Here is a 20,848-nt window from a genome sequence, read left to right on the forward strand (position 1 = left end):
GATCTGCTGATTTTTTAATCAGGAATTTTTATAAATTCTTAGGGACATAGCTATCATAATAACATATTACAGCACAGCGAATTGGACTGTCGTCCCCTCTAGTAGCTTCCTGAAATCATCCATGGTAGGAAAATTCTCTGCTGAGGAGAGGAACTTAAGACATTATTAGAGATGGTTTCATTTAAGATGATTGGCTAAATACATGTTTATTTCTTCTCTCCCATTAAAATCTATTGAAATGTTAGAAGAGATATTAAAAAATATTTTTTTTAATTAAAAAATAAGTTACTGTAAGCCGTTGAAAAAAAGTCCCAAGTGACTTTTTGAGTAGCAGGTAGCTCTACAGATGACTAAAGCAAGTGCAGTTTTATTTGCTCATTCGTTGTCCAAGGCAGAACCATAGTTTGTAAGAAAAGTCCCCAGAAAAGATATTACCTCCACTTAAAAAAAAAAAAAAAAAGAGGGGGTGGCTACAAAAAGATACAGAGTTCTTGGAAGTTAAAAAAAAACAATACAGTGCTGTCACCATTTCATAAAATGTTTCTCAAGGGACTAAAGAAGTAGTCTTCAGAGAAGAAGTAAAGGAAGTTTCTATGTTCTTTTATTTTCCAGAGTACAGGACTCCCCCAGATACATCATCAGGGATAATACTAATAATACTAATAAAACAAAAATAGAGTTATTTACTAGGTCCTTACAAAATTAGAGAAGTATGCTCTGTCTTCCTTCAACCTCCCATCCCATTCATGTGGGTAAATTACATTGATGTTCACACTGAAAGAATGCCATGCTTCTGCCTTTCTGACAGCCGTCAAGGTGCTTTCTGTTAACCAAAACTGAGGGCAGTTTTGCCCCCGACCCCAACGTTTGGCAATATACCTAGATGATTTTGGTTTTCATCTCTGGGGTAAAGGGGATACACTCCCACCGGCTTCTAAGCTGAAGGATCCGGGGCCACTGTTAACGTTCTGCTGCCCAGGACAGCACCCCCAGCAAGAAGGAATTATCTAGACCAAAACGCTAGTGGTGCCAAGGTTGAGAAGTCAACTCGAAATTGCCTAGCACACTTGGAGCCCAAAGTTTTACTTTATCTCCTAAGACTTCAGAGATGTGAGCAGTTAAAATCTGAAAGCTAAAAACTGGCAGTCTTCTTTGTGTTAAACTGTCCTCTAATACTTTACTAGAAAGTAGATGAAATCTCTTAACATTTCACTGTGCCTAATCTGCCTGCATGGAGAAACTAGGGTGTGACATTAAATTTGACATTGAATGCCTGGGGCAAACATATCCATGGTTAGAATGACTGGCCCATCTCTCTGCCACTGTGTCACTGTCAGTCTGTCTGGTTCTCTTTCCCAGGGAGTTTGGGTACAGGCTCATAGTGTCTCTCTGATCCAGGCTACAGGCAGCCATGACTAATGGGACTTGGCGTGGGAAGTAAGAGCTCAGAGCTTTCTGCAGTCCAGACTGGATCAGCAGGGATGTCTTATGCCTACGCTCTCTCCATCTCCCCGGTCCTGCCCACTGCAGTGTTGTAGTGAGGTCTTCAGAAGATGAAAGCTTTTTAACCTTTGTCTCTCTAATAATGTCTTTATTTCGCCTTCATCTTTGAGGGAAATTTTCATTTGATGTGGAATCACTGGTTGACTTTTTTGCTCTCGCCACTTTAAAGATGTTATTCCGTTGTCATCTGGTCCTAGTGTTTCTGATGACAAGTCAGTCATCATTCTTGTTGTGCCCTTGTCTGTGCAGTCCCCTTCTGTTTGCTGCTTCTTTTTCCTCTCTGCTTTTTAAGATTTTCTCTTTATCCTTGAGTTTTAACGATTTGACCTTGATCTTTCTTTTTTTAGATTTTTTTGTTTTTAGTTTGGCCACACCGTGCAGCATGGGGGAATCTTAGTTCTCAGACCAAGGATCAAACCTGTGCCCCCTGCATTGGAAGTACAGGTGCTTAAGCCCTGGACCACAAAGGAAGTCCCTGACCTTAATCTTAAAAAAAAAAAATTATTTTTATTTATTCATTTATTTCTGGTTGCACTGGGTCTTCATTGTGGTGTTCAGACTTTCTCTAGTTGCAGCAACCAGGATCTACTCTTCACTGCAGTGCTTGGACTTCTCATTGGAGTGGCTTCTGTTGTTGTGGAGTACAGGCTCTAGGTTGCATAGGCTTCAGCAGTGGCGGCATGCGGGCTCAGAAATTGCTACTCTCGGGCTCTAGAGCACAGGTTCAGTAGTTACAGTGCATGAGCTTAGTTGTTCCACAGCATGTGTAATCTTCCCAGATCAGAGTTCAAACCTGTGTCCCCTGCGTGGACAAGTGGATTCCTATCCACTGCACCACCAGAGAATTTATGACCTTGTTTTTTTTAGGTGTGTTTTCCTTTGTATTTATCCCACTAAGAGTTCTCTGAGCTTGGGTTGCTGGTTTGATATTGTTCATTAAATTGGAAGCTTTTCAGCCACTGTTTGTTCAACCATTTCTTCTGCCTTATGTTCTTTCTTTTTTCCCTTGAGCACTGTATAGTTACATGTGTGAGAGACTGATATTGCCCCATAGGCTTTAGATACTTTACATCTTAGCTTAGATAATTAGTTTCATTTTCCAAATCGCCTCTAAAATCCCTCATCTATGCATGCCTTTTCCATTAGCTCCTTTAATATTTTTATCATAGTTGTTCTAAAGTCCCTGCAAGGTAATTCCAACATCTTGGCTATCTTTGGATCTTGTTCTGTTGACTCTATCACATCTTAATTATGCATGTCTTCTGTTTCTTTCCTGTGGTTAAGTTTTGATTGAATTCCAGATATGTGTAGAAACGGAGAGCATGTGCCTCTTCTGTCAGGCCATTTTTGTGAGGACTCAAATCAGTCTAGTCTGTTGTGTGACTCCAGGCACAGGCTTCAACTTCTTCAAAGGCAGGTTGAAAATTTTCCCTCTGTCAGGGCTCTTTTAGCTCAATTTTCTTGCTTATCCTGTTTAGTAGGACTTGTGTGCCTGCATCAAGAGAGCTTTTGTCAGCTCTCCTGTCCCTCCCTGTGGTTTCCTCCCTGTGGTTGAGGACCACTGCCTGATACTCATGTTATGGCCCAAAGTCCTGCAGGTTCTCTGCTCTCCCCTGCCCTTAAGCAGGCTCTGCATACTTGTGCCTTGGGCAGCCTGGAGTGGGAGGTGCCAGCTCTCCCACCCCTTCCCTAAGTGGTGGACTGCCTCTACCTCTCGCTCTGTGTGAGGCCCAGAGTCCTGGAAGGTTTCTCTAGTTCTCCTGCTTTGCCCTCAGACTACAGCAGGTCTGTGCATCTGAGCCAGAGGGGATTCTCTCCTACCTGTATCACCATGTGTCTGTTCCCTCTCATGCTGTCTCTCTTACCTCTGTCCCTCACTGCCTCACTGTCCCCTTGTTCTCTATCCAACACCCATGCTTCAAAGTCCAGTTCACCCAGTGATGGCCGCAAAAGCCATCACTAGTTTCAGAAAACCTTTCTGGTGTCTTTGGTCTGCTTTAGATGCCCTCTCTTTGCTCTGTAACCATTGGCAAGTTAATTAACTTTTCTGTGCCTAGGTTTCTCATCTGTAAGATGTATGTAATACCAGGATTGATCTCATCATTATCTTGAGGATCAAATGAGTTACTATATGTAAAGCACCTGGAACACAGACATTAAGAACAGGATCTCTAGAATAAAATTGCCCAGATTCAGAGCTTCGCTGTGAAAACCTTGAGCAAGTCACTTCTCTGTTCCTCAGTTTCCTTATCTGTAACATGAAGATGATATCAATACTACTCACCCCATGACGTTATTGTTGTGCCTTAAGGGATTAATTCTTTTAAAAAAAAATATTTTATTTATTTATTTGAGTATGCCAAAGCTTGGTTGTGGCATGCGAACTCTGAGTTGCAGCATGTGGGATCTTAGTTCCCCAACCAGGGATCAAACTTAGGTCCCCTGCATCAGGAGCTTGGAATCTTAGCCACTGGACCACTGGGGAAATCCCAGGAATCCCTTCTAATTCTTAGAAGCACCTGGAACCGTGCTAAGCACACGGTATGAGTTCAGCAAATGTTAACTATGGTGATAATAACGGACAACTACCCCTCTTAGAGGGTCCTGGGCTCCCCATTGAAGCACTCACTGCACAGGGAGTCATCATGTATTTTCCTTGATAGTCCTCCAGCTTGTCAGGGCAGGGGCTGTCTCTCTTACTTGTGATGGCCCTTGGAAGGGAACCCAACAAATATTTGTTCAGTGACTAACCACTTGGGAAGGTTAGTGGCAAAATATACATGACAGCAACTCAGTGTTGGGCTGCAAGCTCCACTCAGTTAACATTTCATTTGGGTAAAAGCCTCTTTTGAAAATATCCATTTTCTGTTTCGAGTCATCCACAGCATCCGTTCATCCATCAAGCTGTGGTGTTGGAACACTCTTCCCTTTGACCTTTAGAAAAGGGCAAGTGAAGATTGGTGGTGTTCTCCACCCAGAATCTATCCATCGTCCCTCAAAAGCAGCCTCACCCCATTTTTCCAGGTGAATTTTGTTTCCCCTTCATCTTGTGCACCACACTAATCATGGAACTTTCTGTGCTACATCTGTGATGTGCATTCCTTGTAGAAACCTAGAGGGTCCACACTTACCCAGATTCTCAGTATTACCTGCTTTTAAAAAAATTTTGATTGTTGTTTATAGAGATGCAATCCTCAATTTGCAAAGCACGGTTTTACAGGTTTCAAAATATCCTCTCATTTGCTGCTTTATTGTGGCTTTTAAAATTGTGTAAGATCATTGATGCAAATATAAATAAAGTGAGATACAGGAAGGTAAAGGATATATTTTTGGATCATACGGTTAGTTTGTGGTGAAGCTAGGACCAGCACCTAGCATGAAAATTAATTCAGAGAGACTCAACTTTGGTTAATGATCTTGAAATTGCTCTCTTTCTGAGGGTCCAAAGAGTTTTGTTTCATTCTGTAATTTATTTAATGGATGTTTGCCACATCCATGAAACAGGGATAATAAAAATTACCCCATAAGAGTATGTGTAATATAAGAAACTGAAATAATATATGTGAAAGTGCTTTCATTTTTTTTTTTTAAAAAGAAGGAATAGATGCCAAGTCTTAATTTAATGTTGGAAATACGGTGGTTTAAACAGGTTATAATTCATGAATTTTATTGTATTTATTTTGGGGGGGTTTGCACTGGGTCTTCGTTGCTGTGCAGGCTTTTCTCTAAAAGGAGAGCAGGGGCTGCGCGCTCTGCGGTGCACGGGCTTGTCACTGTGGTGACCTCTCATGGTGGAGCACAGGCGCTAGGCATATCCGATTCAGTATTTGCAGCACGCAGGGTCAGTAGTTGTGGCCTGTGGGCTTTAGAGCACCTGGGCTCCAGTAGCTGTGGTGCACAGGCTTAGCAGCTCCATGGCACATAGAATCTTCCTGGACCAGGGATCGAACCCATGTCCCTGATTGGCAGGCCTATTCTTATCCACGGTACCACCAGGGAAGTCCAATCCATGATTTTAGTGTCAGCATTTGATTTATTTCTTGAGCCGAGAGAGCTCCATCCTTTATACATTTTTCTGGAACTTTTAAAACGTGTTTTTGAAGCCATGAGTTTATAGTTTATAAATTCTGCCCTATTATTTCTGTTAAAATAGCGGCGTGTCATTGGCTGGCATGAGACTGTGAGGGGTGGATCTCTCTTCTTATCCTGTCTCCTGGATGATGCCTGGGGTCCTCCAGGTGCTCTTCCTACCTGCGTCCTGCTGTCAGAGTGGTCATTCTAAAGTTCAGACCTGGGCTTCGTCTTGCTACTCCATTGCTGAGACGCCATCAGTGGCTCGCCTTTGCCCTCTGCTTGCTTAGCAGGCAGAGCCTCTGTGTCAGCCAGGTCCCCGCCCCCAGGGCTCTGTGCCCCAGTGCAGCACCCTCTCCAGATCCCTTCCCCCACGCCGTTTGGATGTTCCGTCTTATCTGAGAACTTCTTGGATGGCTTCCCTGTAAAACCTCCCCTGGCCGCGCAGTCCATTAGGCTTCTCTCTGTGCTCCTGCAGCTCCATGCGAACCTGTTTTCTTTTCTGTCTTTCCCATCAGCTCTCCAAGGGTGGGGACTGCGATGCATCTCTCTCCTGTCTTCCCTGCCCAGTTCTTGACATTTAGAGAGAGCTCCGTGAATACAGGCTGAATGAATCAAGATCAGAGACACCTTGTGGCAGGTCCTTCCTCAGGGAATTTCTATCTGCAGAGTTCCTCGGCCCCTCTGTGAGCTCGCACTTGAGAGCCACCGACGCTGGCATGTTTACAGCCTCATTACCGTCCTGTGAGGCTCAGCCACTTAAGACGTTGATCCTTTGATGAGGGTTTTGCTAATTCACCACATATCTGATCTCTAAGTTCTGTGTATTCTCTGCCTGTGCTTCTCTTTGGTGGCCTGCAGCCCACACAGCATTATCACAACCAAGCCTTTGTTGCAAATGACCAGCCTGCCCTGCTCCCGCTGTGTAAGTGTGACATAGCTTTTTGTCTTTGTGTGGTCTGGGCTCAGCCGTGACTTCTCCCAGGAAGAGCTACAACAGCTTGATGACTACGGAAAGCTTTTTCTTAGATGGACTGTCTTGGTTTTATCTGCTGGTGGTGGTTGTTTGCTTTAATTCTCAGAACGACTAACATTCCATGAACTCAGTGCCAGAGACCCAGTTTATGAGAGAGAAGTCAAATGAGATAAATGGCATTTCTAAATATCCACTAAAGTGACAGTATTATGGTTATTCCTATTTGAAGCTTTTAGGATTATTCCCATTTTACAGTGGAGGAAGTGGAGCCTCCTGTCTGCAGCTTGTGTGTGTTAATTGCTCAGTCGTGACTCTTTGCGATCCCATGGACTGTAGCCCTCCAGGCTCCTCTGTCCATGGAATTCTCCAGGCAAGAATACTGGAGTAGGTGGCCATTCCCTCCTCCAGGGGGTTTTCCCAACCCAGGGATCAAACCTGGGTCTCCTGCACTGCAAGCAGATTCTTTACCTTCTGAGCCACCAGGAAAGCCCTGCAGCTTAGCTGACCACAACACTGGGATTCAAAGTCAGGTCTGTCTGACTCCAGAGCCCTGACTCGCAGCTCTTGTCATGCTGTGTCTCCTTAACCTTGAAACTTAAAATGCAACTTAGAATCTGCCATCCATTAGTTTCTTGTCCCTCAGCGAACTCCGCCTGAGAAGGAAGAGCGTGGACCCAGTTGTGAGTCATTCCTATCAGACCACATCCTGAATGGTCTTGACCTCGAAGGAGGGTGTCTCTGGGCTGTTATCCAGGAACACTGTGGGCTCTCCCCTCTGTCTACGTTTACTGCGGGTCCCTCTCTCCACCGTGTCCCAGTACTTCCTCTGCCACCGCCTCACACTGTCTAATATAGGGGTTCTCAGCCCTGGCTACACTTTGGGGTGGGCTGGGAGCTTTAAAAAAAAATGCCAGGCCCCACCCTTCAAAGTTCTGATTTAACCTTTCTGGTTTGGGGTCCAGCTATTATTCTTTTTTTTAAAACAACTTCATTGAGATACACTCTTTTTTTTTTTTTTGGCTTCTCTGGGTCTTTGTTGCTGCGAAAAGGCTTTCTCTAGTTGCGGTGCTCAGGGTTCATTGTGGCGACTCCTCTTGTTGAGGAACATGGGTTCTAGGGCTTCAGCCGTTATAGCATTTGCTCTGAGGCATGGAGGATCTTCCTGGACCAGGGATTGAACCCATGTCCCTTGCATTGATTGGCAAGTGAATTCTTAACCAATGGACCACCAGGGAAATCTGAAATACACTTTGTATGTCATAAAATTCACCCATCACTCATCTTAAGTGTCCAATTTGATGATTTTTAGCAAATCTGCAAAGTCGGGTAACCATCACCACCATCTGATTTTAGAACAGTGGCATCGCCCAGGAAGATTCCCTCGTTCCCTTCTCTGGCTAATCCACATTTCCACCCTTACCTTCAGGTGGCCACTGGGCGTCTTTCTGCCTCTCTAGATTTGCTTTTTCTGGTCATTTTATGTAGACAGAATTGCTTGCATTATTTCAAAAGCCCCCTGCATTATTCTGAAAGAATTGTAATGTGTAGCCATGGTTGAGAACCGCAGTTATCTCCTGGTTTTTCTTTCTTTTACTGCTGTTCCCTGGGTTCAGCCAACGCCCGCCCACGAGGGCTGTCGTTTAGATAAGCTGTAAGCGAAGTAGGTCCGTCTAAGCTGGGCTGAGAACGTAATGATCATTTATAACCTGCTTTCTATGGGAACATGCTTTCCAAAGTCCAAATGTGCTGACTTAGGAAGAAGCCTTCGGACGGGAGCCAGCACAACCTGTCTTCAGACGCGGAGTGCCTCCACCAGCGGCCCGGCCCTGAGTCAGAGCTGAGCCCTTGACTTTGTGTGGCTTTGCCTTTGGCACTTTCGATTTAGATTTTTTGCGTGGCTTCGCAGTTGCTGCTGGCCTCTTGCCTTGCTTGGCAGTGAACAAGACCCGACCCCCGCTTCCTGGTCCTCCTCCTCGCTTCCCACCAGAGGCCTCCGCTCCGCGTGCACTGTTTGCAGTGTTTGCAAAATATTCCTCACGTATTTTTTACCTGTTTGAGGAAGCTTTGAGAGGAAGTTTTGAGATGGCAAACTCAGGTGCCCCCAGGCACGAGCAGGTACTGTGAGTGACTAGAGCAGGCCTGGGAGGGAGGCACTTGGACGCCTGACCGCTGAAAGGGGTCGGACAGTGTGCTGGTGGCCATGAACTTTCTTTCTCACTTTGCCATAAGCAGAAGTCCTCGGTGGAGCTTTTAGGCTGATCTCATGGTTAGAGCAGGGATGGCAAATAGATTCCATTCCAGGTGTCAGAGGGGCGAAAAACCCAACTGACCAAGCAAAAAGCTGCAGGACAAGCTTATGTATGTAGGAAAATGATAAAACTCAATTCAACGTATTTTAAAATGTAACAATTCAGCTCGGTCATTGATTCAAATTCAAATAATATTACAGAGATTCAGTTAAGATTTATAGGGTTTGTTGTTATTTAAAGTAAAAAAAAAATGTATATATTACTTAGAGCAGCTGTAAATATGTAGGTAAAATCCCATCATTTAGGGAAACAAATCAAAGTAGAGAACTATGAGATGTTTGTTGCCCGTACTATTACCAAAATTCTCCTTAATCATTTCCCTCTGATTTCTTTAAACTTTTTATTTTGTATTGAGGTATAGCCGATTAGTACCCAGTTTCTTTTCAGCATTATGTATGGAGATTTTTTTCCTCCATACTATCCCTGTAGAGTTCTATAAATGCTCCTTTAAGGCTTTTAAAATTACTTTGTGGAATGTGTTGCAAATTGATTCATTTATAAAGTGTCAGAGGGGCCTTTATTTTTGAAATCCAATTAGGTAGATTTGCAGTTCCTTCCCAGGAACTTAAGAAGACAGCTAATCTAATGAGATAAAACAGGAAAAACTCACTCAGTAGTCCCCTGACTCACTGTGAAATCAGATGAGTGAGCCCAAACTCAGAGCCCAGGCTCAAGGGGATTTTGTAAACACTTGTAACAGGAGATGACAGCGTTGCACAAAATCTGGTTCCCAGCAGAATGAAATAGACCACTTAGCCGTGGGTCTGGCTGCTGTAATTCCTCTGAGAATATAAATTCCGGTGCATGCAGTGACCATGAGGTGCTGTTGCCCCACGTATGATATTGAGAATCCTCAAAAGATTGATCAGAGTTTATCTTGTTCATCAAAGATGGGTTTAGGTATTTGCAGACAATCAGAATTTAAAATCAGTTTATTAAAACTTCTCTCCATGTCCCATTTCTTCCCCCCACCGCCTTTAATTGGCATATCAAAGTGAAAGTGTAAGTGAAAAACCTACAGAACTCGGATCTTTTGTGAATTTCTAAACCAAAAAATGGCAGCACTGTGATCTTGGAGGCAATGGAAGCCCTCAATGTTAGATGATAGTTCTGGCTCCCGTACCACTGATTTGCATCCCTGGGTAGAGAGGGTACTGGGTGAGTAGAAAGATGAGCCCTCAGAGTGGCTGAAGGGACCAAAGAGGAATAATCTAATGGTGTCCTGAAAAGCCAGTGTCTGAAATGCAAGTTGGGAAAGTGCAGAAATCCCCCTTCAAAGTCAGAAGAATTTGGAAGCGATTAAAAAGGATTGGAGTTTCATGGGAAACCGTATTTCACTTGTACATGGATCAGGAGTCAGCAAACTGTGGCCTGTGGACCAAATCCAGCTGCAGCAGGCTCACGATGGTTTTTGCATTTTTAAATGGTTGAAAAAAAATCAAAAGAAGAATAATATTTCCTGACATATGAAGATTGTGTGAATTCAAATTTCAGTGTCCATGAATAAAGTTTATTGGAACCCAGCCGGGTTCATTCATTTTTATGTTGTCCCTGGCTGCTTTTGTGTTATATGGCAGTGCTGAGTAATTGCAGCAGAGACGATGTGGCCTGCAAGCCTAAAATATTTATTATCCAGTCTTTCCAGAAAAAGTGAGATGCCTGACCAGACAATTGTATTTATTTCTCATCCTGCAATCTGTTTACAAGCAGAAATCGAGGAGAAAATCATTGTTATAATACACGTTTTGGGAGGGACATGGGTGGGTGGAAGTGGGTAGGCGGAGCGGAAGCTTAATTTCTGATTTTTCATTGTCACCGCATGACCAGCCCTGGGCTGTGCCTCCACTTTTGAACGATATTGTCAGAGCCAGCAACCCACATTCATTTTAGCAGCTGCTTCTCGAACACGAGGTGGAGAAAATACACCTCCAGACCAGCCTCACATACCAGTCTGCAAAGTGGTTCTCAAAAGCCTGTGGGCGTGGTTTGCACCACACGCTGTAACCATCACTGCCGCAGCCCCCGGGTCAGCAAACTTTTCCTGTGAACCGCCAGCTGGTGTTCTGAGCTCTGCAGACCACACGGTCTCTGTTGCAGCAATTCAGTTCTGTTGCTGTAATGAATGCAACCATAGATAATACATCAACAGATCAGCCAGGCCACGCCCTAAGAAACCTTGACTTGTGCACACCGAAACCTGAATTTCATAATTTTCACATGTGATAAAATATTGTTTATTGCTCTTTTGAGTTCTTTCAACCATTGAAAAATAGAAACTCTTTTTAGCTTGCTGTCCATACAAAAATATTCGGTGAACTGGTGTGTTTTGACCTATAGGCCATAGTTTGCTGAACCCTGGTCATAGGGATGGTTTACGGTGGTTTTTTTTTTTTTTTTTTTTTCATGAAAGAAAGATGAATTTCAGAAGAAAGTATCACATTTTAATTATAGTCATTGTGGATTTTACAGTGGAAGGCAAATCTGTATTTATGTGTGGCTGTTTTTCTGCCTTAGTGTGACTGAGTGTTTTCCTCGCTATCTCTTTTGAAATCTGGAATATTCTTTATTGCATCTCTTTCTCTGTCATTGTGACAGTCACTTTGTCATTCATTCATTCAGTATATATTTACTAAGCGTTTGGGGTTCCGCGATGGCTTAGTGGTAAAGAATCCACCTGAAGTGTAGGAGATGCAGGTTTGATCCCTGGGTCAGAAAGATCCCCTGGAGGAAGAAATGGCAACCCAATCCAGTATTCTTGCCTGGCACAGAGGAGCCTGGCAGACTACAGTTCATTGGGTCACAAAGAGTCATAATACGATTAAGTACACACACATTCAAGTGCTTTCTGTGTGACAGGCAGGGGCTAAGCGAAGTGCTGGGGAAGGGTTGATGCTAAGATCACCTGGTCCCCGCCCCCAGGGAGCGTTCTGTCGTGCTGGGATGAGGTCAGTAACGCTCGATAAGTGCTTGGAAGATCACAGTGTGCATTGAAGGTGTGGACTTGAGCATTTATGTCCATGGCTCCCATGGTACGTGCTTTAAGCTGATGTCTGTTCCCCAGGAAGTAGAATGGCAGTTCATGATATGCTAGCAACATCTGGGATTGAGTGTAGTGATGGCAGAAACTCCTCCAGAAATCAGTCCACGGTTAGAGGTGGAAATTATCAAGGCCAATTGGAAATCTTCCTTTGGCCCTTTTCCTCACGTGAGCTTTTCTGGAAAAGGTGACTACATTATGGCCCACACAGTGTGGCTGCTTTTAGACTTTGGGAATTAGAAGAGGGAAATCTTATGCTTTATCAGAAAGTGATAAGTAAATTAAAAATCGTGCCTGATGAAAGCCTTGTCTGAATGACTAGAGAAATTGTGCAGCAGCTTGCATAGGAAAAAACAACCCCCAGAGTAAAATGGCGAGTGGGAGGTACCTTCCTGCTCTGTATTGTTTTTCCAGTTACAGACAGGAAACATCAAGTGTGTTTTCAAGCATGGAACACTGGACACAAGGAAGGGCCAGACAAAGCAGGAAAAAAAAAAGAAACAACCCTCATATGCAAAGAGTTTAGGTCTGTGTAGCAAAATGCTTGATTGAAAACAATCTGATTTAGCAAGTATTATTTTTATAATTGGATCACTTTGTCTTGATAAATTCAGTCTCAGTAAAACTAAGTTTCTTTGGCTTAGGTAAATGGCTTTTAAATGGGGTCCTTGGACAGTACTCTAAATGCTAATCGCCAAACTTTTTTTAGGGTAAAAATTCCACATCTGTGGTAAAGATGAATGTTTCAAAGCACTTCAGCATAGAAAGGGCTGAGTCTTGGACTGGTCACAGTGATGAGGGAGGTCAGGTCATTTGGACCACATATGGGGGGAGGTGGAAACATTGGTAGTTCCCTAAAGTTAAGATGGGGATAGCACTGTCCACTGGGGAGTTTCTGTGAGAGGGAGGCATCCTACTTTGTATATTACATTCTATAGTTGTGATTTAGAAGTAGTCTTTCAGGGGGTTCAGGATGGGGAACACATGTGCACCCGTGGCAGATTCATGTTGCTGTATGGCAAAACCAATACAATATTGTAAAGTAATTAGCCTCCAATTAAAATAAATAAATTTATATTAAAAAAAATTTTTTTTAGTAGAAGTACTCTTTCCTAGATAACCCATATTCATGGATTGGAAGAATTAGTATTGTTAAAATTCTATACTACTCAAAGCAATCCAAAGATTCAGTATAGTCCCATCCAAATTCCAATGGCATTTTTCACAGAAGTAGAAAAAAACAATCCTAAAATTCATATGGAACCACAAAAGACCTTGAAATAGCTGAAGTACTACTGAGCAGGAACAAACCTAGAGGCATCACATTTCCTGATTTCAAACTATATTATGAAGCTACAGTAATCAAAGCAGTATGACACTGGGGTAAGAACAGACACATAGACCAACAGACTGAAATAAAGAGACCCAAAATAAACCCACACGTGTACAGTTACCTAGTCTTTGACAAGGGCGCCAGGAATGCACAGTAGGGAAATGATGGTCTGTTTGAAATGCTGTTGGGAAATACACATATCCATATGCAAAAAAATTAAACTGGACTCCTACCTTACACCACTCACAAAAGTTAACTTGAAATGGATTGAAGACTTAAATACAAGACCTGAAACCATAGAGGTCCTAGAAGAAAATGAGGGGAAAGCTACTTGATATTGGTCTTGGCAATAATTTCATATGTATAACACTCAAAACACTGGCAACAAAACTGAAAATAAACAAGTGGGACTACATCAAATTAAAAAACTTCAGCCCAGCTAAGGAAACAATCTACAAAATGGAAAGGCAACTTTTGGAATGAGAGAAAATATTTGCAAACCATCTATCTGATAAGGAGTTCAGTTCAGTTCAGTCACTCAGTCGTGTCCAACTCTTTGCAACCCCATGAATCACAGCATGCCAGGCCTCCCTGTCCATCACCAACTCACAGAGTTCACTCAGACTCACATCCATCGAGTCAGTGATGCCATCCAGCCGTCTCATCCTCTGTTGTCCTCTTCTCCTCCTGCCCCCAATCCCTCCCAGCATCACAGTCTTTTCCAATGAGTCAACTTTTCGCATGAGGTGGCCAAAGTACTGGAGTTTCAGCTTTAGCATCATTCCTTCCAAAGAAATCCCAGGGCTGATCTCCTTCAGAATGGACTGGTGATAAGGAGTTAGTATCAAACAACAACAAAAAAACAAATAACCTGATTAAAAAATGGTCAAAAGATCTAAACAGACATTTATCCAATGAAGGCATTTTTCCATATGGCCAAAATGCAACTGAAACCCTTTTACACTGTCGGTGGTGTAAATTGGTATAGCCATTAAATAAAACAGTATGGAGGTTCCTCAAAAAAAGAAGTACCATATGATGCAGGAATCCTGTTTCTGGGTGTATATCCAAAAGAAGTGAAATCAGTATTTCTAAGAGATAGTTACACGTCCAGGCTCATTGTAGCATAGGTACAATAACTAAGGTGTAAAAACAAAGTGTCTATCAGTGATGGATGAACAGATAAAGAAGTTGCATACACACAGGCACACAGGAACATTATTCAGCCATGAGAAAGAAGGAAATGGGGAAATCCTGCCATTCGCAACACGTGGATGAACCAGAAGGACTTTATGCTAAGTGAAATAAACCAGAGAAAGACCCATACTGTATGATCTCAATTATATGTGAAGTCTTAAATAAATTTGAACTCAAAGAAACAGAGTGGTGGTTACCAGGGAATGGGGCATCAGGGAAATGGTGGGGATACTAGTCAGAAGGTAAATGCCCTCAATTATAAGATGAATAAATTCTGGGGCTCTCACTCAGTTGGTAAAGAATCTGCCTGCAATGCAGGAGACCTGGGTTCGATCCCTGTATTGGGAAGATCCCCTGGAGAAGGGTAAGGCTACCCACTCCAGTATTCTGGCCTGCAGAATTCCATGGACTATATAGTCCATGGGGTCGCAAAGAGTCAGACATGAGTGAGTGACTTTCACCTTCACTACAGCATGGTCACTATACTTAATAATACATACTTGACATCTGCTGAGAGTGGATCTCAAGCATTCTCACAACTATAACAAAAAAAGGTAATGGGATGTGTTCATTAACCACTTCACATTGTGTGTGTAAATCAAATCATCACATTGTATACTTTAAATATATGGAGTTTTGTCAATTATACTTCAGTAAAGCTAGGGGGGAAATAATCTTTCCTGCTTATAGGCAATTTTAATTAATTTCATTGAACACAAAAATCTGATTGAGAAGATGCACTGGATCTCTTTCTAAAGTTCGCTTCATCAGTGTGGTATACCGAGTGTCCACAAAGGAGGAAAACAGAGGATAAACTCATCTTTAAGCTGTCTGTTAACATTTTCATGTAGTATGTTCCGTGTGTTTTTCGGTCTGTAGATACCTTTGCAAGTAAAATGCCTCTAAATTTAAAGGAAAGGATCACAGTTGTCAGTTTGAAGAAAGGACAACAAATATACCAATTTGCCTTGTATTTCAGATACTCTAATGTCTGTGTTCTGATGTTCTTTTGTACAGATTGGCAGTTGGACCCATCACTTTACAGTTATGCTTCACTTAAGTTTATACATCGCTTGAAACCATATCAAGCATGTTGCTGAAAAAAGTAACGAACTATTGTTACTTTTCAACTGTTTAAAAAAGTGCTTTTTTTTTTTTTGAAATTTGTTGTAATTTTAAAACTCAATAACAGGAAAAGGCTTATGCACAAATTACAGTGGATTCTCTCCTCACTCACTGCACTTTCCAGTTGAGATTCCCTAACTGAAGAGGCAACTGCTTTCAAATTTGTGCTGTTTATTTTGGCATTAACTCCTATCTATATTTATAGATAATATATATAAACCACTGTCTTTTGAGTTATCAAGTTTAGGTATTATTTATTGACTTCCTGTTATGATAAATGAGGGTTTAGGGCTCTCTACTTCTGCTTTCCCATCCTTCCAATACAGTTACATTACAACTTTTGCATATATTGCTATTTGATATATATAATACTATGTTCAATCAGTTATTTGCATCAAAGCATAGAAGTAAACTAGGACTGTCTTGCCAATAGACTTTTGATTTTTCTGAAGTTAATTCTTGTTTTCTTTTTACATTAGCTTTATTTTCTTTGTGGCTATAGCAGTGCTATGCTCATGTAGCTGACTCTCAAAAAAAAAAAAAAACAACCCTGATTTGTATTATGTGTATTTGTTTGTATTGTATTTGATTTTTTTTTTTTAATTCATTTCAAGTTACCAATGTGAGGTCACTGAACAAGCAGCAGGGACAAGATGCATAGTTTATTCTCTCAAACCACTGAGCTGTTACTAACTCTCTCATACCTACTAAACACCCGCACTGGAATTTTATCTTATTAATTATTTTTTAAATTGAAGTATTCTTATTGCCAAATTCAGACTTAAATTGAAGAAAATAGGGAAAACCACTAGACCATTCAGGTATGACCTAAATCAAATCCCTTATGATTATACAGTGGAAGTGAGAAATAGATTTAAGGGTCTAGATCTGATAGATAGAGTGCCTGATGAACTATGGAATAAGGTTCGTGACATTGTACAGGAGACAGGGATCAAGACCATTCCCATGGAAAAGAAATGCAAAAAAGCAAAATGGCTGTCTGGGGAGGCCTTACAGATAGCTGTGAAAAGAAGAGAAGCGAAAAGCAAAGGAGAAAAGGAAAGATACAAACATCTGAATGCAGAGTTCCAAAGAATAGCAAGAAGAGATAAGAAAGCCTTCTTCAGCAATCAATGCAAAGAAATAGAGGAAAACAACAGAATGGGAAAGACTAGGGATCTCTTCAAGAAAATCAGAGATACCAAAGGAACATTTCATGCAAAGATGGCTCGATAAAGGACAGAAATGGTATGGACCTAACAGAAGCAGAAGATATTAAGAAGAGATGGCAAGATTACACAGAAGAACTGTACAAAAAATATCTTCACGACCCAGATAATCACAATGGTGTGATCACTGACCTAGAGCCAGACATCCTGGAATGTGAAGTCAAGTGGGCCTTAGAAAGCATCACTACGAACAAAGCTAATGGAGGTGATGGAATTCCAGTTTAGCTATTCCAAATCCTGAAAGATGATGCTGTGAAAGTGCTGCACTCAATATGCCAGCAAATTTGGAAAACTCAGCAGTGGCCACAGGACTGGAAAAGGTCAGTTTTCATTCCAATCCCAAAGAAAGGCAATGCCAAAGAATGCTCAAACTACCACCACACAATTGCACTCATCTCACACGCTAGTAAAGTAATGCTCAAAATTCTCCAAGCCAGGCTTCAGCAATATGTGAACCATGAACTTCCTGATGTTCAAGCTGGTTTTAGAAAGGGCAGAGGAACCAGAGATCAAATTTCCAACATCCGCTGGATCATGGAAAAAGCAAGAGAGTTCCAGAAAAGCATCTATTTTTGCTTTATTGACTATGCCAAAGCCTTTGACTGTGTGGATCACAGTAAACTGTGGAAAATTCTGAAAGAGATGGGAATACCAGACCACCTGATCTGCCTCTTGAGAAATTTGTATGCAGGTCAGGAAGCAACAGTTAGAACTGGACATGGAACAACAGACTGGTTCCAAATAGGAAAAGGAGTTCGTCAAGGCTGTATATTGTCACCCTGTTTATTTAACTTCTATGCAGAGTACATCATGAGAAACGCTGGACTGGAAGAAACACAAGCTGGAATCAAGATTGCCGGGAGAAATATCATCAATAACCTCAGATCTGCAGCTGACACCACCCTTATGGCAGAAAGTGAAGAGGAACTCAAAAGCCTCTTGATGAAAGTGCAAGTGGAGAGTGAAAAAGTTGGCTTAAAGCTCAACATTCAGAAAACGAAGATCATGGCATCCAGTCCCATCACTTCATGAGAAATAGATGGGGAAACGGTGGAAACAGTGTCAGACTTTATTTTTCTGGGCTCCAAAATCACTACAGATTGTGACTGCAGCCATGAAATTAAAAGACACTTACTCCTTGGAAGGAAAGTTATGACCAACCTAGATAGCATATTCAAAAGCAGAGACATTACTGTGCCAACAAAGGTTTGTCTAGTCAAGGCTATGGTTTTTCCTGTGGTCGTGTATGGATGTGAGAGTTGGACTGTGAAGAAGGCTGAGCGCTGAAGAATTGATGCTTTTGAACTGTGGTGTTGGAGAAGACTCTTGAGAGTCCCTTGGACTGCAAGGAGATCAGCCCTGGGATTTCTTTGGAAGGAATGATGCTAAAGCTGAAACTCCAGTACTTTGGCCACCTCATGCGAAGAGCTGACTCATTGGAAAAGACTCTGATGCTGGGAGGGATTGGGGGCAGGAGGAGAAGGCACAACAGAGGATGAGATGGCTGGATGGCATCACTGACTCGATGGACGTGAGTCTGAGTGAACTCGGGAGTTGGTGATGGACAGGGAGGCCTGGCGTGCTGCGATTCATGGGGTCGCAAAGAGTCGGACATGACTGCAGTGAATATTGGAGTCCATGTATCTTTTTGAGTTATAATTTTGTTTGGAATATATGCTGAAGAATGGAGTTGCCAGGTCATACAATAACTCTACGTTTAGTTTTTTTTAAGGAGGAAACTCCATACTGTTTTCCATGGTGACTGCACCAATGTACATTCCTACCAACAGTATAATTAACCTGTGTGGCTCAGCTGGTAAAGAATCCTCCTGCAATGCAGGAGACCTGGTTCCCATCCAGGTTTGATCCCTTAGAGAAGGGAATGGCTACCCATTCCAGTATTCAGGCCTGGAGAATTCCATGGACTGTATAGTCCATGTGGTCACAAAGAGTCGGACATGACTCAGCGACTTTAACTTCACTTCACCAACAATATAGAAGGGTTCCCTTTTTCCCATAACCTCTCCCACATAAATTATTTATAGGCTTTTTACTGCTGGCCGTTCTGACCAGTGAAGTGTACTATATTGTCATTTTGATTTGTATTTCTCTAATAATTAGCAATGTTGAGCCTCTTTTCATGTGCCCATTGGCCATCTGTACCACAATGGGAGTTTTAAACTTAAGTTTTCCTCTTCTATTTTTAAAATTTTGTTTCATAAGTAGACATATATGCTCTGAATCTTCTCTTTTGAACTTATGAATATTTTAATAGGCCTTGGGACTTTTCTCTGCATATACTTAGAGAAGGAGATATACTCTGCATATACTTTTCTCTGCATATACTTTTCTCTACTTATACTTCGAGAAGGAGATATCAGCATGCTCTCAGAGTCGTCCAGGGCCCTATCCAGAACTCTGGGTTCTGGCCAGTGAAGACAAATGAAAGCTACATTGTCTTGAGGTGATATTTTGCTCGAGGAGCGGCAAGGCTGGGATGAATGGTGAAGCTATGGTGGTCTCATGCCAGGTTTGTCCCTGCGAGGCCGACTCACAGGCTTCTCTCCGAGGCCGCTTGCTTGAGATCATAGTCAGCTGGGGTCCTGCTCCACTTCCCTAACTGGCATGACTACCTATGTTTGGCGCTTCAGCAATGCCTGGCACCATGCGTGCCAAGCGAGGGCTAGGATGACGTATTTTGGCCGGCTGCTTCCAGAACTTGTTCATAGAGTTGAGTTGGCCTCTTTGGGAACCTGGGGCCTTGGCCTGATCTCCAGGCTCTGCTCCTCTGGACCTGGGAGGATTGAATCAGGTCAGAGTTCTAGTTTCCTGCAGAAACCACAAGTGAGCCACTCCTGTAGGCATCTCCAGGTTAACTGGGGCACTGCTGTTGATGACTGATACTGGAGCTCTCCGTGCCAATGGCTGGGTTTCGCGTGATGTGCCATCTCCCAAGCGTGGGATTGGGGTTGTGGGCCACCATCCTCCTTGCATCTAGTGCCCTTCTGAGCCTAGCAGTGTTTTGCGGTCATTCTTGGGGATCCCACCGGTTTTTCTGGCCAGATGCCTTCTCCTTCTCTTGTGTTGGTACATGGGGAAGACCAAGGTCATTCAGCCTTCCGTTCTGCAGTGTATCTTATAAAAAGGCTTCCAATTTTCTGATTCATCAGTGGTCTTGCCTCCTCCCTCCTACAGCGTGATCAGAACTGATTTTTTTTTTTTTTTCATTTTCCTTTAAAAATGTCCCAGTTTGTTTCAATGGGAATTTGGTAGGGATGTTAAATGATTGGGCTTAAATCACTATTTGAACCAGAAGTCCAGAATGTAGTGATTTGTAGTGACTCTGGGAATACCACCAATGCTGCTGTTTCGGACTGCAGAGAAAAATCTTCTTGGAAAAAGATGGTGGCCTGGCACGTGAGGTTCCAGCAGCTCACATTCTCTGCTGATTGTCAGCTGCTGTATCAGTCCTCTAGAAAGGTCAGCAGGAGTTCTGAAGCATAGATAAGGGTGAAACTATTTTGTCTCTTTTGAAAGTAAAGATGAGATAGCTGAAGGAAGGAAGACTTAAGTGTTGTTACCCTGTGTGTATGATTGCGTAACCTTTCTGGATCTGTGGCACACTTGTTCGCTGTGAAACTCAGAAGTGATCATTTTAAGAACTAAAGTTTAATTTTCTCCAGAGCAGTCTTTTCTCAAAGTGTGGTCTACAGGCCTCCTGCCAGGGAGTTCTGGGCAGGGAGGGGCTTGTTACAAACTCAGGATCTCACTACAATTCTGGACTATGGCATTTTAAGGCCACACCTCCTCCCCCACCCCCGCTTGCTGGGTCTGTGCATGCCCAAGTTTGAGAACCACTGATCTCAATCATTTGGTCTTGAGGGTTACTAGTTTCTGCAGACTTTCATTTGTTTGTTTCTTTGTGGCTTTGCTAAAGTCACCCTCTAATATAAAAACTGGTAAAAATTCCCCCCTTGTGATCATTCATTTCTACCTGTTGTGTTTTAAACGCCAGGATACTAATTACTCAGTTTCATGGGTTGCTTTTTATTTCCAGACGTCTAACTC

General features: G+C 42.5%; 1 protein-coding gene across 5 annotated transcripts in view; it reads left to right on the forward strand.

Annotated features, from left to right (window-relative positions):
- The window catches only part of ARHGAP17 (Rho GTPase activating protein 17), a 103,945-nt gene that overhangs the window by 22,470 nt on the left and 60,627 nt on the right, over window positions 1-20,848 (forward strand). The gene's annotated exons all lie outside the window — the stretch shown is intronic.

This window comes from Bos indicus x Bos taurus, chromosome 25 (genome assembly GCF_003369695.1).
Source record: "Bos indicus x Bos taurus breed Angus x Brahman F1 hybrid chromosome 25, Bos_hybrid_MaternalHap_v2.0, whole genome shotgun sequence".
NCBI lineage: Eukaryota > Metazoa > Chordata > Mammalia > Artiodactyla > Bovidae > Bos > Bos indicus x Bos taurus.